The sequence below is a fragment of the Tachypleus tridentatus genome, chromosome 4 (genome assembly GCF_004210375.1).
Source record: "Tachypleus tridentatus isolate NWPU-2018 chromosome 4, ASM421037v1, whole genome shotgun sequence".
NCBI lineage: Eukaryota > Metazoa > Arthropoda > Merostomata > Xiphosura > Limulidae > Tachypleus > Tachypleus tridentatus.
In genome coordinates this window covers 46,159,499-46,185,920 of record NC_134828.1, presented here as the reverse complement: position 1 = coordinate 46,185,920, position 26,422 = coordinate 46,159,499, and the positions used below count along the sequence as shown (strand labels likewise).

The 26,422-nt window shown below is 33.1% G+C and overlaps 1 long non-coding RNA gene across 3 annotated transcripts in view; it reads left to right on the top strand.

Annotated features, from left to right (window-relative positions):
* Positions 1–24,311, top strand: part of LOC143249045 (uncharacterized) — a 29,624-nt gene extending 5,313 nt beyond the window's left edge. The window contains exons 1-5 of one of the 3 annotated variants that reach the window (XR_013027403.1): positions 5,149–5,625; positions 13,726–13,933; positions 19,923–20,893; positions 21,907–22,051; positions 23,993–24,311. This is a non-coding gene — a long non-coding RNA (uncharacterized LOC143249045). Of the gene's footprint in view, positions 1–5,148; positions 5,626–13,725; positions 13,934–19,922; positions 20,894–21,906 lie in introns of those variants that run through there. The other 2 variants (XR_013027401.1, XR_013027402.1) reach the window with 2 other exon arrangements.
* Positions 24,312–26,422: the final 2,111 nt, after the last annotated feature.

Genomic DNA, 26,422 nt, shown 5'->3' with positions numbered 1-26,422 from the left:
AACAAAACAATCAATACATCTCATCTAAGCTATCTCATCTGCACTTCAGACGCATAACCAAATAATTTTATGAACTTAGCTAATGTTTGAAATTAAGTCTTGCAAAAATCGAGATAAATTTATATTTAAGTTTAAATACCAGCGACGTAAGACGAGATTACGTAAATACAGATTAAAAACTACTAGAAAGTATGAATCGTTTTTGCAAATGTATGATGTAAATTCACCCCTTTGTTGTTCACGGTTTTATGTATATTCAATAGTTACATTAACAAATATTATTAGGGAATACTTCTCCCTTTGCTTACCCCCGTTGCTAGTGACATTTATCTTCCTGTTTAACTTCATTGCTAGGGACATTTCCTACACTGAATATACCCCGTTACGAAGGACATTTCCCCACTGCTTACCCCAGTTGCCAAGGGCATTAAACCCACTGCTTACCCGTTGCTAGGGACATTTCCCGCATTGCTTACAACCGTTACTAGGGACATTTCCGACACTGCTTATCCTCGTTGGTAGGGACATTCTTCCCTTTGGTTACACCCTTAAATAAAGATTTTTCCCCTCCTTTACCCCGTTGCAAGGAAGATTTCCCTACTGTTTACCTCCGTTGTTAGGGACATTTACCCCATTGAATACATCACGTTGCTAGGGACATTTACCCCACTGAATACATCACGTTGCTAGGGACATTTCCCCCACTGCTTTCCACACGTTGCTAAGGACATTTCCACTATTGCTTACCTCTTGTTGCTACGGACATTTCCATCTGAAAACAACTCGTTGATAGGTAAATTTCCCCCACTGCATTCCCTCTTTGCTAGGGACATTTCCCCCACTGCATTCCCTCTTTGCTAGGGACATTTCCCCCCCCCTTCTTACTTCCGTTGCTAGGGACATTTCTCTTACTGCTACCACCCGTTTCTAGGAACACTTCCCTTATTAACTACCCCCGTTTGTAAAGAAATTTAGCTCACTGTTTACCTCTGTTGCTAGGGACATTTTCCCACTGCTTACCCCTGTTGCCAAATGCATTAAACCCAATGACCCTGTTCTTAGGGTCATTTTCCGTAATGGTTTTCCCCGTTGTTAGGGACATTTCCCCCACTGCTTACCCCCGTTGCTAGGGACATTAACTCACTGTTTAACACAGATGCTAGGGACATTTCGACACTGCTTAACCCTTTGCTGAGGACATTTCCAACTTTGCTTACCACCAGTTGCTAGAAACATTCCCCCACTGTTTACCCCCATTGCTAGGGACATTTTTCCCACTTCTTTCCCTTCGTTGCGAAGGAAATTTCCCCCACTGCTTAACCCTGATGCTAGGGTCATTTCCCTGCTGCTTACCCCTGTTGCTAAGGTCATTAACCCATTTCTTAACACCGTTGCTAAGGATATTTCGGACACTACTTGCCCCTGTTGCTAATGACATATCCGACACTCCTTACACCCCATTACTAGGGACATTTTCCTTACTGATAACCACCCTTTGCTAGGAACACTTCACCCTTTGTTTACTCCCGTTTCTAGGGACATTTACCTTACTGTTTAGCTTCAATGCTTGGAACATTACCCCCTTTTAATACACCCCGTTGCTAAAAACATTTCCCCACTGCTTACCCAATGTCCAAGGTCATTAAACCCACTGCTTACATTGTTGCTAGGGGCATTTCGGACACTGCTTAACAACGTTCTAAGGAACATTTCGGACACTGCTTACCCCCTTTCCTAAAGCCATTACCAACACTGCTTACCCCCGTTGTTAGAGGCATTTCCCCCATTGCCTATAGGTGTTGCTAGGGGCATTTCGGACACTGCTTACCCCGTTGCTAGGACATTTCCCCCACTGCTTACACCCGTTGCAAGGGACATTTCCCTTACTGGTTACCACCCGTTGCTAGGGAAACTTCCCCACTGTTTACCCCGTTGCTTATGACATTTCCCCAATGTTTATCACCGTTGCTAGGGACATTTCAGACACTGCTTATCCCTATGCTAGGAACATTTCCCCTACTGTTTACCCCTATTGCTAGGGACATTCCCCCACTGCTCACTCCGTTGCTAGGGATATTTACCCCACTTTTTGACCTCGTTGCTAGGGACCTTTTCCCCACTCATTACTTCCATTGCTAGGGACATTTACTTTTTAGTTCTAATAATGAATCATTAAAACACAATAGTTTGAAGATCACGATAACTTAACACGTTTAATGATTTACCAGCAAGTTGGAATATACCTAAGCCTAAAGCAAGGTTGCTACTGCAGCCTGTGTTTTTCAACTCTTCTGCAAAAAACACATTTTCTGGGACTTTGAGAAAAATATTATTATTTTTTTTTATCTAATGGGGGTATTTCGCTGTTATACATGATAACTTGTATAACTACCTCTTTTTATAGGGCATTCGCCTCTGGCAAAAAAGGTTCAGAGCAGAGCAGGTATACGATACATTAAGCCTTATTTTTTGACTGTTAAGAAAGTTGGAAAGTCATTTCTGAGGTAAAGTTATTATATTAAATTAGAACAAATTTTAAACGTTAATTGGAAGAGATGTTTTTAAACAATGAGATACGGTGCTTAAAAGTACAACCTACTTTACTCTCTTTCCAAATCTGAAGATATTGATAAATTTTCTGCCGAAATTCTCTGCCATGATTCTTTTCTAAATTTATTTAAATAAAACTTGTCCCTTAGCGACAAGTGAGTTCTGCTTTTGACGTAATTACGTATAGGCGGTGTTTCTATTGGACACTGTTACAAATCAACGTTGTTTTATATTAGGTAATGATTGTTTCTACTGCGATCTAAATTAATTTTGAAATACAAAAAAAAGGAAGTTTGATATAAAAATAATAAAATTTAGGAACCTTTATTGCCACCCAATGTTTCAAGCATAAACCCTTTCTTTCAAGTTATTTCTGTTAAATATACACGATTCGAATATCACTAAAATATAACAAGTAGATAATTTTTTTTTAATATCGCGCAAAGCTACTCGACGGCTATATGCGCTAGCCGTTGCTATTTTTCAAGTCTTCAACCTTCAGAAAAGTATGAAATGTAATTCATTTAAACTTCTATCGAGTGTTTTTTAATCAGAAATAATATATTTTGTTGTTTGTATTTTAAAACAGCAGATAACGCTACTAAAGTTTTATTGTAACCACCTTTTTTTTAAATTTTGCACAAAGCTATACTAGGGCTATCTGTGCTAGCCGTCCCTAATTTAGCAGTGTAAGACTAGAGGGAGGGCAACTTGTCATCAACATACACCACCAACTCTTGAACTACTCTTTTACCAACGAATAGTAGGGTTGACTGTCACATATAACGCCCCCCAAAGCTGAAAGGGCGAGCATGTTTAGCGCGATGGGGATGCGAACCCACGACCCTAAGATTACAAGTCGCACGTCTTAACACGCTTGGCCATGCCGGGCGAGATTTGAGAAGCAGTTGTATTTCAGTATTTTCACATAGCAAAGCCACATCGGGCTATCTGCTGAGCCCACCGAAAGGAATCGAGCCCCTGATTTTAGCGTTGTAAATCTGAAGACATACCGCTGTACTAGCGGGGGGCGTTTGAAAAGCAAACATATTCCTGACACGAGTAGTGATAAAGTACTTTACACTATACAAAATAAATAATTGTTGTTTTAATGTTTCTAAAAGTATGATACTAAACTGAAAACATTTGTAATTGAATTATTGTTTCTTTAACAAAATTCTCATTTTTCTCATAAAAATAAATATTTTCGTGTAATGTGCCATAAGGAGTTGAGAAAAAATGTTATTTATCTTTATTCATGGAATAGTTTTTCATCTGCATAATCAGTTTTGTTTTCATTGTGAACTGTTTTGTCAGTCTTCTAAGGATCATTTTCTAATTCCTTATGTTGAACACTTGGCCTCCAGTCTGATTTCCTTCAGAAAAATATATTTAGGTTTATATTGTATTTATTAACATATCAGACATCTTTGATGTAAGTTCATTGTGTAGGTTAGAATGTAGAAACTTGAACGTTTCGAAACTGATTGAAAGCTGAGAATAATGGCACTATTTTCTTTCATAACCATTGATATCTTGCGAGGTTTATTCTCTCATAAGTCTATCGCTGTATATATGGTGTAATAACTGTGGATTTCATATCTGGCACAATTTATAGATTATTCTTACTGAAGATTACTGTGAGTGTTTACTTCTATATTTACATGGAGATCTAGTCTTTCAAGCTTTGTTTTTAGTGGAAGTGGATAGATAGTTGACTTTAGGATGGTAGCCATAGAGTTACACATATATACAGGTGGCCATTAGAAAAGTTTTAGTAAGTTTCTTTAGTGTGTCAGCTTTATATAAAGTTACTTTACCTAACTATGTTTCAGTAGGTGTGTTTGTTTTTGAAAAAAGGGAAATGAACTTGAGTGATATTACTGATTTAAATTACTTGTTTTTGTATAAAATCAGTCAGAAAACATCTTTACTGATAAAAACCCTCAGCACATAAAGAAAATTTTCACACTTTATTATTTTTGGAGATATTAATGTAACAACAATGTGATCTATTATGTACGTTTTCTGTATAAAAGTGTTATTGGAGCTTCGATTGTTGCTAGATATCATGCGAAACTATTATTTCTGCATTTAGGATGCAACAAATGTCACTTGTAGTCTCAAATGCAGTAGTTCTACATTGATTAACTGAAGAAAAAATAGCTATAACGAATTTCAAGATATATTTAGTGGATACTTTGCATGGGCCCGGCATGGCCAAGTGTGTTAAAGCGTGCGACTCGTAATCTGAGGATCGCGGTTTTGCATCCCCATCGCGCCAAACATGCTCGCCTTTTCAGCCGTGGGGGCGTTATAATGTGACGGTAAATCCCATTATTCGTTGGTAAAAGAGTAGCCCAAGAGTTGGCGGTGGGTGGTGATGACCAGTTGCCTTCCCTCTAGTCTTACACTGCTAATTTAGGGACAGATAGCCCTCGAGTAGCTTTGTGCGAAATAAAAAAACAAAAAACAGATACTTTGCACATTAGTTGTGATTTTGTTGTTCGCAAATTCACCATTTTATGTGAAATAATAGAAACCAAAACCACAAATCGGTCAGTCACTACGTGGCGCTTAAGTCAAGGAAGAAATATATGAAAACAAGCATGGCGGTATCTTGGTGGGAAGTGTAATATCCATTTGTTAACAAGATTGTATGTTAATACCAGGTAGAGCGATCGAATCGAATAAAGATCAGTCTAAGGAATGTGAGTTCCTGAATATTGATAAACTTTTTAGTTTATTAACTCTGTGTTGGTGTTCACGTCTCAATACTGTGATAAACTAAGCCAGACGTTGTCAACGTAGCTTGGAAGTGAACTGTAATCGGCAGGATCTCCTAATTGTTATGTTATAGTCAACCATATATGTCTTACAATTACAACACGTTTGTTACTCTGGTCGCCAATCCATAAAACGTAAGCATCAACTTATCCGTTCTGGCGAGAAATGATGATCTGTCTAGCTGAACTGAACTATGTCCATTGTTATGTAGGTTTACCGTGTTCTTTGAGAAATGGTCAACGCGCAGGAGGTATTGAGCTCGAATGACAGGAGTCGACCGTCGTACAAGTACGTATCTGATTAAAGAGTGATTACTCTAGAGAGATATAAGTTTACTATGATGTATCTATTACTCACATACCACCGTTAAGGTAATATTAAAAGATATTAGTGCTTTTATAATCTGTTGTATGTATAAAATTTACATATGTGACATTAAAATGACAAAAAATGTGAATTTCTCGACCTTTCTGGGAAAACACATCACATGATGTTGTTTCAGAGGCATATTTATTAGTTTTGATAGTAAAGCACCCATTAACTAAGGCAGTGCCCCTAGCTTGGACAGCAGTAAGTCTTTGTCTTTACAACACTAAAATCAGGGGTTTGATTCCTCTCAGTTGATACAACAGATAGCCTAATGTGGCTTTGCTTTAAGAAAACATATACACTTCACACACACCAAAGCAGTAGCAGAAGAAATAGAAAGAATGATTTGCTCTGTGTCTTCATTACATTATTTGCTGTCATGTGTACCAATAAAAGATTTGTTATTCTGCCATAAGAATTTGCATATAAAGGCTACAAGAAGCTGACATGACTTATAGTAGCATGTTCACAGCTGCAACCACTGGGCCAGTGTATATTTGCTGTCATGTGTACCAATAAAAGTTTTATTCTTTTGCCATAAGAATTTGCTTACAGAGGCTACAAGAAGCTGAAGTGATTTACAGTAGCTTGTATTCTTTTTTTTATGAATGAAGCAGTTAAGGTATATATTATTTACAGGGAAACACTTAATGTGGTTTTGATAAACATTTCCAAAAGTGTAGGTGGAGGGAACAAAAGCAGTTAGGATGCAGTTGATTGTGTGATAATGCAAAATCAAGCATTTTAATATATTGTTTTCTTAATGAGGTTATAAGTAATTGCAACAACACATATAACATTTTAATCTGTGTGTATTGTATCTCTTCATTTGAAAAAGGGTTTGTGTGGAAGAAACCACATTTATTAAAGAGGAGATGTGGATAACAAGACTTCAGGAAGTGCTAGTCTAGATTTTTATTTCTTTGTTATGTCTACACGTCTAAATGTTAAATGAGAATCTCTTTTTCATAGAAGTGTAAGGAAAGTGAAATCACAATATAACTAGTTGTAATTTACTAGAAAAAAGTAGTCTGAAGTTCCTGGATTGGGTCTTCAGTAACATAATTATGAAGTGTCTGTTTCTTTTGCCAAGAAAGTGATCAGTTAAAAACAGTTTGCTGGAAGAAATTTGTTTCTATCTATATTTCAGCTTAGATAACTTCTTTTGTTACAAACAAACTGGATTAACATCCTTGTGTCTACAAACTGATAATTTTGCTTTTTAGTAACAAGTGAAATTTCAATTATAATATTTTTGTCTGTTCATTTGCAGGTTTTTTCTTTTAATAGTTGGTTGATATTACATTAACAATTATTCGTGGAGAACAGAAAAGGCTGAAAGATTTTAGTGTTGCAGTCTTCTCACACAATAAAACTTGAGTTTGAAGATTTATATGTAATTTAGATGGCCTATATATCAGCCAGTCTTCAAAACTTACTAAATTCTGTAGCAATACTGAAAATGAAAGTTAAACATGAAAAACTATTGATCCATGTTTTACAACTTGTTTTACACTCAACAAATTTATTTTTAGTTGCTTGCATTCATCAGTGGTATGATTGCAGATTATAATATTACTCTTTATTATGCTAATACATACATTGACTTTTCATGTGAAACAAGCCATTTTATTTTGATCTTTAATTTTTACTTTTAAATATTTGCTGGAGCATGTCTTTATAAATAAAAGTTATAGGCAGTGGACCAGTCATTTTTGTAACTATCTATGGTAAACTTAATGATTAATGTTATGAAGTATTTTCTTTAGTTAAAACTTGGATATTCTTCACAAGTATAAAATATAAAACATTGCCTGAGGAAGTATCTCCAGTCTTAATTAGTTACAGCATGCCTGTTTAACTATGACGTAATTTTTGTGTAACTTTGTTGATGTGATAAAGAGATCATCATATCAAAGTAGTGAAATATAAAATTATAGCAGTCTGATGAGCAACGTTACAGTAATTACTCAACCATGAAGTTATAGTAAATGTTTACAGTCATAGTTTACGGTCTGTACAAAGTGACCTGTATTGGCTGTATTTGTGTAAACAAGTATTTTGTAAAATAGTCACAACTGAGTTATAAGTTATAAAAAGTTCTTTAATTTAATTTATCTTAAAATACAGAACAGTAAATAAAGAAGTAGAGTAAACAATAATATTTTCTAGTTTTGAACTTTTTTACTCATTTGGGGCTTGGCTCAGTACTGAATATCAAGTCTCACAAAATTGTACAGTAAGATGTGAAACAAAATAATATTTTAGATTTAGCATGTGTACATTTCAAAATAACAAAAAGTCATAAATTACAATATCAGTACCTTAGAATTGCACTATAATTTATAAAACTCTGTAACCTAGCTCTGTTTCAGTCATATTCAAAAGTAAGTGTACATAAGCAAGTGCTTCCAAAAATGGGAAGAGGTAGGTAGGGGCACTGAGACTAATTCAGTAAATGCAGCAAGCAGAAAAGATGGGAGATTCAATTTTCCATATTATAACTTCTCAACATCAGTAATTTGAGCTCCTAACTCATAATAAACTGTAGTCTTTGGTATTTGGACATCACAAACTCTAATTTGAGCACATTATATAATACATAAGAACTGACATTTAGAAATAGTTTTTTATTCAATATTTACTTATAAATAACAAATTTAACTGATATATAATACTAAAATTTGAATTATAATTTCCAATTTAAAACCAAACTCATTTATTTTGAATTTCCAGCAAAGCTTTACGAGGGCTATCTGTGCTAGACTTCCTAATTTAGTAATGTGAGACTTGAGGGAAGGCAGTTAGTCATCACCACCCACCACCAACTCTTGAGCTTCTCTTTTACCAGTGAATGGTGGGATTGACCATCACATTTAACACCCCCACAGTTCAAAGGGCCAGCGAGTTTGTTGTGACGAGGATTCAATCCCCTAACCCACGGGTTAAGAGTTGAGTGCCTTAACCACTTGATTTGAAATTAGTGTTTTGAAGAAAATGTTTAATAAAAAATTTTGTTGTAAGTAAATTTTTCTTATCCAGCTTTCATCATTGAGTCATAGAAATTGAAATGAATGTTGTGATATTATGTCATTCAGTAGACATGTGGTATCAGAATGTGTATTTTCACCACCTCAGTTTCAAACTTCCAAAAGGAGTATGTAAAGTATGTTTTTTTATGTAACTATTTTTAAATAATACAAAATCATAAGTTATTTTATCCATACTATAAAATTCCATTGTATTAATCATTTTTATTAAGTAACCTGTATCTGGTCTAAAAACAAAATCTTTTGAACATCACCCTTTCTTCATAAACTATAACAACAAAAAGACAAAGTGAATACACTTTGCAAAGCCTGAGAAATTGTGCAGGAGGAACTGTGAACTTGTGACTGGTTATGCTGATTTCTCCAAGCCAGTTCCCTTGGCTGTGGTTTTGCTAGATACTAGATGTAGGGATAGTTGGAATCTCCTTAATCCATTCATGCACATCACTAATCAGATGATGAGACATTTGGCTAATCATTGAAATTAAATTTCCAAGTAACCATGGTTTATTCTCTTCAGAAAGCACACTAGCTGAGCTAGCACTCAGTTTATTAAACTAAGCCTCAGATTGAACTTAATGTGTGGTATTCAAGTACAGTAATGCCTGTCACACAATTATAAGTAGCTACAAAATACAAATCCCTAAATGTTTTGCACAGAATTGTTTCAAACATGAACAATAAGAAATCCCACCTAAAATCATTGTGCAATCACCAAAATAATCATTACTCAAACATTAAAATTAAGTCTCCATCCAACTACTGTCTTATAGGTTTCTTAGGACTACAACAGGCTCATGGAGAATTGAACAAGAAGATGTGTAAATAGAGATGAAATCAATAACTTTAATACATATTCCACACTGTTAATTCTAACTCTGAACCTAGTGCACTGTACTACAGTCCATTTCATAGTAAGGAAGTGCTAATTATTGTAATGATGTAAAATAGTCTCACTTCAGGATGACATGACAATAAAAACACAACTACAAGTGTTACAGCACAATAGATACAGCGTATAACGTTTGCCTAAAATAAAAGATCAGTATTCATGTAGGACCTGCACCTGATTTACATAGACACTTTAACTCCATTTAAAAAGTTTGTAACATACTAAATAAAATAAGCAAAATGGTTAAAAAATGTGAAGTGTTAAAACTATGAATCAAAACCAATTTATGAAAAACAATTAAAATTTATCATACATCTGGAATGGCTGCTGTAGACCTACTACATGCAGTGAAATATTAAACTACTTATGTACGACCAAACCGCTCCCAAAAATAATTTTCTGATCATGACTTCATCAGAAACTAAAACAGTAAAAACCACTATTTGTGTGAACCTCAACAGACACAATTATAATGTTTATCATAAACGGAATTCTTTTTATAAATCATTGAATCATCATGATGCACAAGCACACAAAAATGAACTGAAAACTGCTGAGGATGATATTTGTGACATTAATGAAATAACTTTGTTGAGGACCAGTATTTTGTAGAATACAATCACATTTCAGTTGTAATACTATAAATTTTATGTACATTTATATATATACATATTATTATTACTGTCTACAAATAAACCTTGAAATATCAATTACTTATCATGGAGCACAGAACATTAAGTGAAGAAATACAGAAAAACAATGATGTTTCCTTCTCAATGAATGTGTTCTTACTTTCCACAGTTTGCTAAGCCTTGTCACATTTTACAACTGAAGTATGTAAAATATTTTTCTTGTTTTGTGTACACATATTGATGTAAAGAACATCATAGGTTATATTTAAGTACCACAGATTTCTAGTGTAATTAATAATTCTTATTAATTAAAATGTATTTATGTCTAAAAATATTTTTAAACATCATTCATCTCACCTTTCCTTGTGAGTCTACAACAACAACAAAAATGGTCCACTCATGAAGACACTTTTCAAACCTAAAATACCATGTGGGTAAAAATTCTGAGTTTTCAATTGGTTATAAACATTTCATAGAACAAAGTAAGAATGTGTAAACAATCATTTCCAAAAACCAAAGAAATAGACAGAATTAACTTTTTTGATTTTCTAAATATAGTAATATTTCAGAAAATAGATAAGAAAGGAGGTTTTTTTATTTTATATTCTAGCTTGTCAAAATTTGTTAATTTAAATTTCTATTTGTGAAAAAGTATAAACTTTGCCTTTGGACATCAGAAATATAATTTAAATAAAGAAGCATGTAGTATAGTAGATGACAAACAAAATTTGATATTTAGGAATTTGTTTTAATATTTATTTTTAAATTAATTAATTGTTGTGTACTATTACATTTGAATTATGTGCTACTACAAGAATTCATGAAATAATGGTTCAATAAAATTTTGAATGTAAATCTACAAATGTGATAATATCCCCATAATAGGGTTAAGAAGGTGTAGAATGAAACAAATACAATTACTAGTATAAAATGATAAATAACATTCAAGCCACCAGAAGCAATACTTAAAGATTATATATGCTATTACACTGTTGTAACATGGATTGTGAAAGCACTGTCTTCATATACTGTATGGTTTATGGAAAACATGCATGAAAGAGTGGTGTGCTTTGGACATGAAAGCTTTCTAATTGCATCTTTTGCAAGGGCAATAATGCTGGAGACATACAAAATTTGGTTTTGGTAAATACCAACAAAATCATGTAAACAATAAAGAAGGGTACATAATAGCAGTAACTTGGTTGTTCAACATCATAATACTCTTATATTAATGCACCACATATAGGTGTGTGAATTTCTACACATTGCATGTGGCATTTAGAGCATAATGAAAGCTGATCACTAAATTGTTACTGACTAGTCATAGCGTATCATTAGTTGAAATATATCATGCAGACTCTTGCCTAAGTGTCGCACAAAGAGGTATCTCTATGAATGGGTTAACATTCAGAGAGTCATATCCATAGTTTCATGAAATAGTTGTATTGTACTTTATACTTCCTTCTATATATGAAACTTTGTTGTAAGATGTAGAAGCTACTTCTCTGAATACTTGTAATCTAATTTGATGAGTGATCAACGAAAGAGAGGGAATGGATATGGTCAGATTTATATGATTGCTAGCAGCAGTGCTTGTGGAACTTGTACACGCTTGGAGCATGGTTTAGTTGTATTTTTTAAATTAAAGTTTGATGAAGGTAAGCTACATTGCCCACGTCAAGCAAGAATAAATTTGTGTCTAAGAGAAATAATCTCAGGTTAAAAGAACAATGGAAAACATCCAAGAATCATTATAAATTTGTACTGGCACATCTGTCTTAAGTAATGTAGTACTAATATTAAGAGTCATATATTGGTTATTTACCTTTTTCTAAATTTGAATCAGCAACAGCAAGATAGTTGTACTATATTTTCTATTCCTTTTCTTTGTCATGTAGAAAATTAAATTTGATAACAGTCTGTCAGCTAAGATGTTATCATTTTTTATGATGTGCATAGTTTATAGTGTACATTCAGGTAGATTTGATTAGTATGTAGCTTACCTAGTTGCAGCCAACAGTAAATAATATTCCACAGTTTTGAAATATATATGGATGAGTGCAAAGTGAATTGTTTTAATTTGACTGTATACGCAATGTGTAGTTATTCTAAATTTACTCTTTTCATGACAACCACGAATATACCTTTTCATAACTTGTAATGACTACATACACTACTGTGTACAGTATTTTGCTCGTGATTATGTAGTTCAGACTGCATAACTTTAAAAATAAAATTCCAAGACAGACATGTATGTAGTTTAAAGTTTAAGATCAACTGTATTATGGTTATCTATTTATTTTCATTTACCTCAACACAAACAAATTGTGTGTAAAACGTTCATCAGATATTTACAACAATGTTATAACAATAACTTGACATACATAAATGTACAGTTATAGTAATATTGTCTTACATGACATATTTTATACTTGAAGTGACCTAAACAAATCATCTTATTTAAGTTATAATGAACATTAAAATTTTAACGCATACATAAGCTCTTAACTTTAGGTTTAAGTTAGTTTTACTTCTGTTTAGCATTGTTTTGACCAGAATTGCATGTTTTTACTAAATAGGTTTGCCATACATTTTTATGTAGAATGAGCAGGCTTGACAAATGGTGACCTTCAAGTCATGTGTTAAAAATGGTATGGGGTATTATCCATATTAATATTTAGAACTCTGTTGTTTCTTGTGAGTGTGTTTAACTGTTGGTTGTTGTGGAGGAGCGAATTTGAACTTGAGTACAAAAACAAAAGAGGTTATTGCAGTATCCTAGATGTCAGAAATAGTGTGTTATAATGAACTTTACAAAATCATACTGTTTACTAAGATTGTTGGAGTTTTAATATTTTCTTACAAAACAGTAAGAGTGCTACTATATTTTTGTTTGAAATGTTTCCAGGGTCTTTTGCTCATAATACTGAACTGGTATCTCTCATTTTCTTAATATTTTCTTCAAATGTTGCCTGTGGTAAAGTTTTTGTTTGCTATTCTTTGTATTACTTTTATATTGTTTTAATAATGTCACATTGTGCTTTTGCTGTTTTTTTACCTCATGAATTGTTTGTACTGTCTTACTGTATGGGTATTGTAGTTAGTAATTTAGTCTACATATTGCTTGCTGCACATGAAGAAGTGCCAACTTCAAGTGTTTCTATTTAAGAACTTTATAAAGATTTATACTGAATACTATTCTGTTTTTTCTCAAAGATAATTTTCATAGGAACATTGAATGAATAGCAGTAAAACTTGTTAAACAGTTAACTTTCTTATAATTCTATATTTAACTGGAAAAGAAAAACTATGCAAATTTTACATGACTTGAATCTTGATTGCCCAGGAATTAGTTAAAATGTTAAATATAAATTGGGACAAAATTGAGATTTTGTGTTCAGAACAAGATTTAGTGTGAACAAAACTGTATTTTTCTTCTTTACAGAACTATAAGATTTTAAGCCTTTTTAACTGTGTGAATGGCCTTCAAGTTCAACTTTGCAGCTCTTTGTCGTCATGTCAGTGAGGCTGAACAAGATTAATGTGAAGAAACCTGTGAAGGAAGAATCTGTCCTTTAGAAGGAAAAGTACCAACAAACAGTGGAGGTGAAACTATGGGGATAGAGGTGTCAGTCACTCCACAGCACGTACACGTTTGTCCATTTCCTTTTTTTCAAACATTAAGTTTCTTGATGTGAGCTAAACATACATAGAGAAGCTCCTACAGTAACATCTAGAAGACATTATAAAGGCAGGGGATCAATAAAATGGGGTCTTACTTTTTAAGCAATCTGATGCAAAACCGTTTATGAGGGAGTGGTTACAGAAGGCTGTGGATTTCCTCTACTCCATATGGGTTGATCGATGTAGATCTCTTATTCTTTTCAGTCAATCTTGCAAACCCTTTTAAAATGTAAAATTGAACAGCAGTTTTTTTGTATATCAACATTTCATATGTGTCAATTATTTTTAAAGCTGACATTTGTATTTCCAAGCTCACAGCAGGCAAGGTCTAATTTTGGACAGTGTTTTATAATAGGGAGGAAAAAGAGCACTTTTGGAGCATAAGAGGAGAAAGACAGGTACATTAGTTCACCCATCCACCTCCATTGTTTGTGTTATTGAGCTCCCATTAAAAACCAAACTATCAAATGTCTTGTGATGACTGAAATGTTGTTCTAGAAGGCTCTGTGCCTTATTGTGAGATAAGAAATAGAGTACTTTTAGTAATTATTTTAAGTATAAAATGAAAGAACACATTTGTTTAAAACTGTAATTGTGTCATGAGAATTACATACAATTCAAAATGCTTTATATGATTGGGTGAAAATCACCTAGATTTTACATGTGCAGAGAAAATTGTAGTTACCAGTTCTTATGTTGCTAGGACCCTGATGAGATGTTTGTTAGCATTATAAGCATAACATCAAAGCTTAAAGTGGTATGGGATGTTGTTGTTTTGTTTTTTATAGGAACTATAAAACAACTCCGCTGTCTCTAAACTGTCTTCGGTCCACACCAAATATCTTACTCTCTTTCTTTTCCCTTTCATTCAAGTACAAATGGTAAGATACAACACAAAGTAACAGTGAAACAAAGTGCATCAAACAGATGCATACAGGTTTTCAGTGAGGAGTCTAATTTGTATATCCACTGCTGTGAATAGTAGTTAACAACTGTTGGCTTCTTGGAAGGGTAAGGTTCAATAGCCAGTGCAATAAATACTTCCTGGATAGAGGAACTACATTTCTCTTCTTAAAATGTCATGCAAGAGGGGGATAGGAACAAAAGAAATGAACCCTTTCATTACAGACTCACTCTGTGTGACTGTTTATAATCATCAGTTTCCACACTGTAACTTTTAAAATGATATGTGTATCTTCACAAAATCTGACTAGCTTTCTGTAAATATTACAAGTTTTTTGTATACAAAAAAATTCAAAGTTTTTGATCAAGTATTTTCACTAAAATTAAGTTATCTTTTGAAATTCAAGAATTGTTCAAACTAGTCCACTTTCTCTTTTCCTCCTCTTCAAAAACTGCATTACAACAAACTTTAAGTGTTTTCAATCAATGGTAAGTAGTGTAGTGACTAAAATATACAAGTTCAGGGTTGTAAGATAAAATACACTGTTTAATGTAAGTAGTGTCAATTTTGTGAGTTAATATTTCATGACTGTTTTGTTTCACAATAAGAAAGTTGAAAGCAGATGGTTATTGTAAGTTGTGTAATTGATATCAAGGCTACAGAGATTTCTAGAATACCTCAATGTCAGATATAAAAGTGTCAACAACCATATAAGAGGCTACAGAGTAGGAAGTGAGCCAAAAATAAAGCCAAGGAAAAAAGAGTTTTAGTCAGAGAGAAGTTAGAAAATGTGAAATGAATTATTTAAAATAGAGAAAAATAGTTTGGCTTGTCAACTGCATTTTAAACCAATTGAATTTGGCCAAGATGGATTTTTGTCAAGAAGAGAACCATACAGTATTAAGATCCAGTTGTGATACATGTAGTGTGAAGAATTTGTCATGTTTCACTTGTTTTGAACATATTTTAAAACAAGTGGAATGCATGCTGTTCATTTATTTTTGAATTTATCTCCAAAAAGTGGCAAACATCCACTGTAAAAGTATCCTTAGTCCAACACACAAATTTAAATTATTATATACACTATTTAAAAGTGAGGTTTTAACTGAAATGAAATCAGAACATTGGAATAATTGTGGTTCTTCAAAAAGCTGTCGGAGTGGGTGTGTTTTTAGGTCTAATGCACCAGTGTCCAACTGTATTTCATAGTCACCAAAACTGTTTAAAATGTGTTAACATTTTCACTTTGAGGCAAAAAAATTAACTGTGTTTTTAAAGATGGGTAAAAAATACATAGTAATGTTTTCAATTATTTATTAATAAAATTAATTATACAAAAAAATAGGTGGTAGAAGTGAAGCACCAGTTCACCACAGGTCAATAGGTGTTTTGGCATGTGGCAAGTGGTGACCATGTTGGACACCATAGGTCTGAGAGATCTAGAGCAGGTGAAAGACAATACTCTTTTCTCTCTTCACATGTTGTCTGAGAAAAAGGAAAATAACTTTCTAAATCCTGTCTTGATTTGTTGAAGGTAGAATTAGGTGATGTACAGATACCAAGAACCTCATTGCTATATTGTGTATATGTTCAAAACACAAAAATCTGTGTCTGTCTCTTGTTCCATTATCTAACTAATCCAGGTTCACTGGACCAGTCTTAACCAAACTGTGTATAATGTTTTCAAAGGAGCAAAAACAGTAGTGCTTTCAATAGATGACTATCCTTCTTAATGAGGGTAAATGTGAAGATAATTTGGAAGTGGCCATGCTAATGGATGGTTCCTAACTCCTCCACCCCATTATTGCTGTTATTGAACACTTTGATTGAGTTAACATCAATTATATTCATTGATACACAGAGCACACAAACATTTAATATATACATCTCGAAGACTGTGCTGGGCTCTCTTTGGAGGAATTAAATGAACAAAGATGACTGCCTTTGTTACAATAATGCATAAACTGAGATGAAGTTTCTATTTCAACAGCCACCATAAGGCTGGTATAAAAAGCTGTTGTTTGAGTGGTAATTTCTTACTTTGACCTATCTGTAAGACACTTCTGTAGCCATTGGTTTTCTCTTAAATAATCATGTAAAACACTAGAAAGATGTCATGAGCTGGTTGTTGAAAGCAGGTAACAGAATGCACCCTACTGACATTACAATTGATACTACCTCTTTCTACAGGGTCATAATGACCATTATACAGTCTAGTAAATGAAAGTTATAAATGAATTGTATGAAAATCAGGATTTTTCTCATTTATCATATCTTCCACCTCCAGATTTTGTTTAAGTTCATGTACAAATAAAGGACAGGTACCTCAGCTTGATAAATATGAAACATAAAATTCTGGGTTATTTTTATGATTCGAGCTCAGAACTTCTTACTAGGGCACGTGCTAGTTGACTTCTAGGTGTTGCTGTACCTAACATGAGTCATCACAGATGGTACCTGCTGCTTCATGGGATAGTTCACCAGGTATCAACTTGTGTGTGAATTTGTATTATTAATGACTCAAAAGTAATATGTTCTTCTGGATTATTGCCATCTAAGTTGATTGGCCAGTTACAAGGAGAACATAAATCATGTAATTTGTTTCTGTTTTGAAAGAATTGTGACCTGTAAAGTGCAGCATTTTTATCTAGGTATGTGTTGAGTCTGAAGTGCATATTTTAATAATATTTTTCCTTTTGAGTCTGTTTTAATTTTCATTCCATTTGTCAATTTTATTTTGCAAAGTGGTAAACATGTGAACTGATTATAGATTATCAAAAAGTCAGAACTTGTGTTTGGTAAAGTCTCCATGTTCTTTATGATGTAATATTTTCTCACACTAATCTTCCATCTCAATAAATCATCAAGCCTGTCAGTATGCAGGGTGTGGATTACACGAATGCCTCTATTTTTGTAAACTACAATAATTAATCACATCAGTACTTCCGAAGTTGATTTTTCATACTATGGATCTCTGATAAAGCTGTTTAAAGTTTATTTTGTATAGCCTTGACAGAACCAATGGGGGCATCTAGTCAACTGTAAAAGTGTTATCAAAGTAGCCATTATTCTAAACCAAAACATGTATGGTTAAGGTGGAATAGAATACTCTTCATCCCTACCATGTCTTGTATTGAGTGAATCATTATGGTTTGCATTTAAAAATAGGTCTTTGTGGTTATCCATTGCATTGTTTCAAGTGTTGTTGTTCCTTCAGACTCTCCATTGTGTTTTATGCCCTCACTTTTCTTCTAATGAAGATTGATAGCCCTCATTACATTCCAGTTTTCCCATAAGTTCCACACCTTTCTTATATGGGTGAAATGTATACCTGGCTCAGTCTCCCACATCAGTTTTCCAAATTTGACTTTCTTGTCTTGAGGTGTGTTCTCTGGATGACTTTGGAGGATGCTTCTTTCCTTCCCTCAAATTGTTTCTTTCATCTATTCAATGTAAGATTCTTGCTATCTGTTGATATGACATAATGCACTGTATTGGAAGTTGTAATTCACCTAAACTGTAAATGTATTTCTGGAAGGTTCTTACCAAATTTCACACTTCCCATCTTACCTCTTCATTAGAACCTGATGCTTCCAAATTCTAAGAGAACTCAATGATATCTGGTAGAATTGAACAGGTGAAGTCATAAGCAAAATGAGAATACCTTACTTTATTATTGATGGAGGGTTGTTACATGATAATTTTAATGAATAATTTGCAATCAAGAGGAGGCAGAAACTTGTGACATGCTTGAAAACAAAGTTTACAAAAAGATGGCAGCATTGAATAAGAATATCTATTGATGTAAAAGGATTGTTTGTTTGTTTTATAATTTCGTGAAAGCTACATGAGGTCTATCTCCACTAGCCATCCTTAATTTAGCAGTGTGAGACAAGAGGGAAGACAGCTAGTCATCACCACTCACTGCCAACTCTTGGGCTACTTCTCTACCAATGAATATTAGGATTGACTGTAACATTAGAAGGCCCTTACAGCTGAAAGGTTGAGCATGTTTGGTGTGATGGGGATTGGAACTAGCAACCGTCAAATTACGAGTTGAGGGTCTTAACTGTCTGGTTATTCTAGGCCTGTGTAAAAGGAGATAAGTACTTATTGGAAGTTAATTTTTAGTACAGAAAATTATAAATATCACAACAATTTTATAGAATATGTGATGTAGATGAAAAATAAATATGCAGGTTAATCAGTCTGTGGAATGGTATTCCTGAAGTACTGAAAATATGATTCAAATTATAAAATTTAGTAATTTTGAATAATTAAAACATCTAACACATTTATGACTTGCAAAGGAAAAAAAAATGTAGTGTTACAAGCTGGTAATTTGATTCACCCAAAAACAGCTTACATCAATAAGGGTTGATGTTCAGTTGTAATTATTTCAGTCCCAACAAAAATAGTTGCATAACTCAGAAAGTATTAAAAATGTATAACTAAATAATTGTACATTTTGATTTAAAGAGGAGATATGACAAATTATGAAGAGTAAAATAACAGTGTAGAAATACATTATTTCCAAGGAACTTTCAAAGTGTGATCACAGTCATGGTTACAAGGTTTATAGATCAAAAAATTCCATAGTGTTATTACTATTGTAAGGATTAAAACCATACATTTACTAAAATAGATTAATTTCTGCATATAATCTAAGCAGAACTGTTGTATTAAATATTCGAAACTAACATCATATTATGAGGACATTGTGAATGTAACAGCTGCACACACTTCCAAAAGGTTATTAATATAACTTGGAGGGATGGTGCTTACTTGTGTGAATATAATGCACCATTTATTTTTTATCAGTATCTTAGAGTAGAATTCATATAATTAAAAAGTAATTGTGCACAATTTTCTAACTGTTGTGAAATAAACATACAAGGAAAGTATACAATTTTATCACCTTACAAAAATATAAGACTAGAAACATGTGTTAATCCATTACTTTTCAAAAGGTACAATAATTTTATAAGTAGTATGTGGTAATATGTTCACGTTGTAGCACATTACAAATTCTAATGATACTTTTATTGTTTCAGTGGTTCAGGAACGATCTACACAGCCATAGTAACTGCTACTGGGTTTTAAGTTGCAATTAAAGAGATCAATGAAAACCAAGAAAAGAGCTTATCGTCACCGAACTTATAGTGGTGGACAAAAAATAAACATCCAAACCATCGTCAACTATTTGGTTAGCTATCTTGTTGGTGATGAGCTTTGGGTTAGTGTTATTTATGTTACATTTTAGTTAAGTGTTTTATTTTTAATCTTACCTGTTATAAAGTGCATGCTAACATATTGTCTTTATTTAATTAAATGGTCAATTTCAAGCAATTTTACAAGTTTAAGAATATTTTTATGCATTACTCTCACAGGTTTGCTTTGTTTAAATTGTAGTTGTAAGTAATACGTGACAGTTTTAATGTGGGAGGTTGCAGCCACATTTGGTTCTGACATAATGACTTTTTCAATTCATTCCATATATAAAAAACTTTGAAATAACTTTATATATTTCTGTTCTAAGCTTCTACCAGTATGTTATCTCCAACCAGCACTCTTTAGTTTTTATTATGCTTGTTTCAACTTCTTTATATGTACGTGTGTTATGTACATGGTTGTTGAAATTATTTTATTCAAGAAAGGTTGAGTTTGTTAAATTATTTGCAGCTTATACAGTACTCTCAAATGTAGCATTATTTACAAAACTGTAAACATTATTTAGTGTGTAATGCAATAAATATTAAATTTTCAGTCTCTTACACAAAATACAATCCAGTGTAATCTTTTATAAATGTTGGGAATCAGATCACAGCATTGGCATCTAAATTAGAATGAATTTTGTAAGGCTTACTAGTAGTTATTTCTGTTTTCTTTTTCTTTTGCATGATAACTTTATTGCCTGGTTGACACTTGGCATTGGTTGGTTCCAGAATTAATAAAAAGGAGAAAAAGTACGGACCAGAGGTTTACATCTGGTTCCTTGGTATTTCATCAGAAAAATTCTGACATGGTAAGTGTAGGTAACCAGTACTTACAGCCAAGGAATAAGAGTTGATTGAAGTTCAATTTTCTCCTTGTTTGGGTATCTTGCATTTTTCTTTTTTGTGAATTGTTTAAGTTTTAAAAGTTACAAGTCCATGAAATTAGATGGAAAGTTAAATACTTTGGTGCAACAATAATATAAAAATGTGATTTTATAAATCTCAGAGGGACTTCCAGTGGATAAACTTATTCTTTCACCAATAATTTTAAGATCTTTTAATAACTTGGGTGTATTAATGCTTTGCTTTAGTTAAACACAGATATTTCTCTCATAAAGTTTAATAGTAAAATTTATCATTGTTTCATGAAACCAAAGTTCTTAAAAGCTACATTTTTGTATTTTAAAATACAGTTGTCTGCTTTGTCCAGAATTTCTTCACCAACCACAGGTAATAGATATAATAAAGACAAAAACAAGAATGTTCACATAATTCAAACATGTAGATGTAATGAAGGTTATTATGAACAGTGGAATGATGACAGCAACACTGAATATTTAACGAGACTATATACAATTACAAACAGTTAATTATTGAATCTTGTGGAGTGTATGATATAATAATCTTTAAAATGCATAAAGTATAGTGTTTTCTGCCACAATATCACTACCATCTTGTTAAACCCCTATAAATAAATAGTAACATGTTAGGTAATTCACTCAGGGTGTTCTGCAACTGTAAAGTTATATTTTGTGGAGATATTTAGACAGTATTACTGAGTATTATCCAAAGATTTGTACATTCCGATGTCATGGGTGTCAAGTGACATGAGTCAGTAATAGTGCATGAAGCAGATAGTATTTTTGTGTTTTGTAAGTAGGGTATATTCTATCTCTGTAATGCTAGTCTCATTAACAGAATTGGTTATAATTTCTGATATATATAATTGTTTTCATTATATATACATGTATATTTTTATTATCAGAATTATTTTGTGTTGTTAAGTTATTGATTTAGTCATCAAGTCACACTCCTTTTTCAGGTACTTGATTTAATATTAACAAATGGAAACCAAACAATGAAAATAAAGATAACCTGCCTACAGATTTTCAAGACTTTCTAGACAGGTGTCTAGAAGTGGATGTAAATAAACGCCACATTGCCTCTGAACTCTTATTAAAGATATGGTATAAATTACTGTTATTTTACTCAGATATTTTGGTTTACTTTGAACCTATTATCTTGATAACATACACCAAAAAGCAGTACCAGTGTGTTTAGTTTCATTTAGGCCCATCCTACAGTACTGTGCAAAAGTGTTAGGACAAAGTCAAAAATCAGATTTCAGGCAGCTTTCAAAAAACATCTGAAGATAAATCACAGGTAAAATATCGATATTTTATTATTCTTCACATTTAGTGCAAGAAAAATTTAGTGAGAGTTCAAAAAAGAGTGAATATTTGTTGTGTCTCCTTTTACTTTAATAACTATGGAAAGTCTTTCAGGCTTTGTTACAAGATGTTTAATCACGGTGTCCTTTGGGAGTTGAGTCAAAATGTCTCTGATACACTCCCACGTAGTTTCATTGGAAGTAGCTTTTGGTTTCTCAAGTTTTTGATTTATGAAATTCCAAATCTGCTCAATTGAGATGGGGCTCTTAGGGAACTATTGTATTATTTGAATAACTCCAGTGGTTTATTTCTCAGCTAAGTAATTTCTGCATATGTTGGATGAATGTTTGGGGTCATTATCCTCTTGGTAGTAGAACTGGGTCTGCCATGATGGATCATTATTTAGTGGTCCATTATTCCAACTATTTTACAGAAATTTCCTGTCATCTCTACAGAAAAACACCTCAAACCATCACATTGCCTCTCCCATGCTTTATCACAGGTTCTGTGCATTGAAATACGAATCTTTCATCTTTCTTCTGTTGGATGTACAATGTACACTTTGAGTAAACTATTTCAAACTTTGACTTTTCCATCCATATTACTTCTTTTCAATTATCAGCAGTCCAGTTTCTTGTCAATACTTGGAGAACAAAGTAAAGGTTTTTTTAACTGCTACATGATTAAATATTCTATCATTATTGACTTATCTTGATATTGTAGATCTGGACAAATTTCTTTCATTTGGTACATGGTCATTTATCTCATGCTTGAAACCAGTTTTCTTTCTATCCAGAAGGTTGCATAAACAAAGGTACTTAATGCCAGTATCATTGAATCTAGGTGTTCTGTTTCTTCCCTTCTTATTTTCAAATTTATCTGTATTGTACTCATTATTTGTGGTGTAGTTGACAGTATTTGGGGAAAATTTCAAGTATACAACAATTAGATGAAGAGTCCAACTAGCATCACATAAAGTTTTTGTGTAAAGTCTCTGATCTACTGACAATTATTTCCTAATTTTGAGTTGTGGAATGATAACGTCATATGTGTGTTATTAGTGTTTTTATCAAGATTTATTTGTGGATTGCTATTGAATTTATTCCTTTCAGCACATACTGGTTCAACATGCTAGCTTTTTTCTACATAGTTGAGACATTGCATGTTGTACCATGACATTTATTTCATGCCCTAAATTTTATCACTACATTCATTCAAACAGAACCATTATGACATGTCCAAGGTACAAGTGTAGGGAATTCTAAAAACTGAATGTTCTCACCCCACCTCGTTTAATTGTTAAAAAGTGATCAGTGAATCACTACCATGGTGTTGAAATTTACAATCAGTAATAACATGGAAGAATTAGCCCATAAAATATTCTTTTTTCCTTACACTTTCACACAGTACTGTATGAAGAGACTAATTAAACAAACTGTATGTGATGTACAGGGTGTTCAGAAAGTCACTGTGCAGTTTTGTAATCATATGTCTATTCAGTCCATTTCAAGCCAGCTACTGAAAGTGGTGTTTAGAAACAAAATAAGAAGGATCTAAGCCTGTATTGATGCCAATGGGGGTCACTTTCAACATTGTTTATAATTGTCATTCATGTTTACCTCCTGCATTCTATATTGAAACATGTCTGTTAATAAATATACAAGTGCACAGTGACTTTCCGAACACCATGTATAATAAGCACTTTTGTTAAACAAATGTTTTTTATTTTTCACACAGCATCCATTCATTGAAGTAACTGACCAGTGAAAACAATACAGCCCACTACAGTGATAACTAGATGCACGTTAATAGCTCAAAAGCCAAATATCCCAATATATATGTTGAAATATATTGGCCATGAAGACTGGCATCATTTTAGGACAAGAAAATTAACAGATTGTTTTTCTTAGATTTCTCCAAGAGCAGTAGTATATTGGGTGCCACGATTTCCTATTATTTAGCTTTTTAGATTTTGAAAATAATATCCATTTCTCTTCCATGTAAAAATGTTGTTACAAATTAGGAATAAATAAAACTCTTGCTTAGATCAAATTATTATTTTATTTGCCTCAATGAACAATTTTTTTGTTATGTTTTTGATAAAAATAAAAAATAAATAAATGAGAGGAAAGTTGATGTCAAATTGATGTGCATTCAGATACATCCTGATATTTTTGTGAAATCTACATCATTTAGTGTCAAAACTATGTGTTATGATCTTACGTATTGCAGTTTCAACTTGCAGATTGTGAGTTGTGGGTTGAATCCTTGTCCAAAAAAATATTCTTGTTTTTTCAGCGAAGTAGTCATTATGATATTATAATCAACCCCACTTGTCTTCAGTGAAAAGTAACCCAAAAGTTGACAGTGGGTGCTGATGACAAGCTGCATTTTCTTTAGTATTTCATAGCTAATTTTGGAATAGCTTTTGTGTGGCTTAATGAAAAATTTCAAATAAACAAACAGACTTAGATATGTTCATTTTAAGTCAGTTTCATAATCTGAGGCTACACAAAATCCTTTTAAGTGTTGCATCTGAAATTGCTGGGAATTCCTCAAACAGGTACTTAAAACAGTCACCATCTTTGTTTAAGATCATTACAAACTGATCTATCAAGCCCAGTTTTATATGAAATAAAGATAATAGGACATTCTTTGTGTCAACCAAACTTTCACATTCAGTGTTTTTTATTCTGGTATCTGGCTGACTTTGTGTGGCCATTACTTCTTATCCAGCACTGGTTTTGTGTCATTTATCCCATTTCACACACAAAATGTGAAATCTTTGTCTGATTGGGTGTTTAATACAACAACATTTAAAGGACTTTCAAGTTTCCACAAAATAGCCAGCCACGTTCTATGTATTAGACCTTATTAACAGAATTTTGATAGTTTTGTATGTTTCCTTCAAGTGAATCGATTGACTAATAGGAACAGATACATATATGTTACTGTTTTGAAGGACAACACATTTTGGACCTGTATTGATGGTATCAGTGAACAATATCCACTCTTCATTCACAGGCTGCAACTTGTAGAATTGGTATTACTTCATCAATATTGTTTCAATAAAGCAGTGAACATTCTTGCTAAATATACAGAATAAATTCTTTCTCTTGATTTCTAGAAGCTTCGGTTTAGAGTTATTTGGCATTATGGCCTCTTTCAGAAAGTAACATAAGACAAATTTTAAAAGACTTGTAGCAAATTTTTAATAATTAAAAGAGAATTACATTGAAAAACATGTAATGCATAAATTAAAAACATGAATGGCATTAAAAAGATTAATGGCCTTTAAAAAACTAAATATATTTGTAATGTTACTGATAGACCAGAGGACAAAACATGTTTAAATTGGTGCTGTCTTTGAGAGTCGTAAACGACAACAAGACAGCAAAATGTGGCTTGTTGTGACCTGAATGTTACAGAGACAACACAGTAGTGCATCAGTGCCAGATAGTAGAAAACAATGAGTTAAAAAAACTTTGACCAATGCATAGTCCAGTAAAGAAAACTTCCTTTTTCTGATATTTATGGAAGCAAGATGGCCAAAGTTGAATAGAGGGTTTTATTTGAAAAAGCTCGTTTTTACGTTGCTTACTCTTAAGCCAACTGGCACAGAGCCGAGTCTAGAATACATAGTCCATGTATGGAAGAGACACAGCAGTAATAGTGCCAGAGCAGACAGATTTAGCTCCAGTATCAGCAAACCCATTCCTATGAATACCAACATGACCTTGTATCTAGAAAAACTGGATAGAAGTATATGTTAAAAGAGAAATGGACCAGTCACTTTTGAATATTGGTGAGAACTGATGTGAAGCAATTCCCGGCCCAGTAGAGAACTAAGCGAGTCAGTACAAATTGTGCAATTTGAGTTCTGCTTTGCTTCTATGTGATGCAGGGCAAGAGAAATGGCATACAGTTCAGCAGTGAACACAGAAAATGTTAAGGGGATTCTGTGTGCAACCATCGAACCACAATAAACCATGACAGTGCCCACACAGTCACCTGATTTTGAACCATCCTTCTATTCCTATTTATATGGATGGTTTGAAATCAGGTCACTCTGTGGGCTCTGCAATCGTTTGTTGTGGCTTGGTGTTCGTACACAGAATCCCCTCAACATTTTCTGTGTTCACTGCTGAACTGTATGCCATTTCTCTT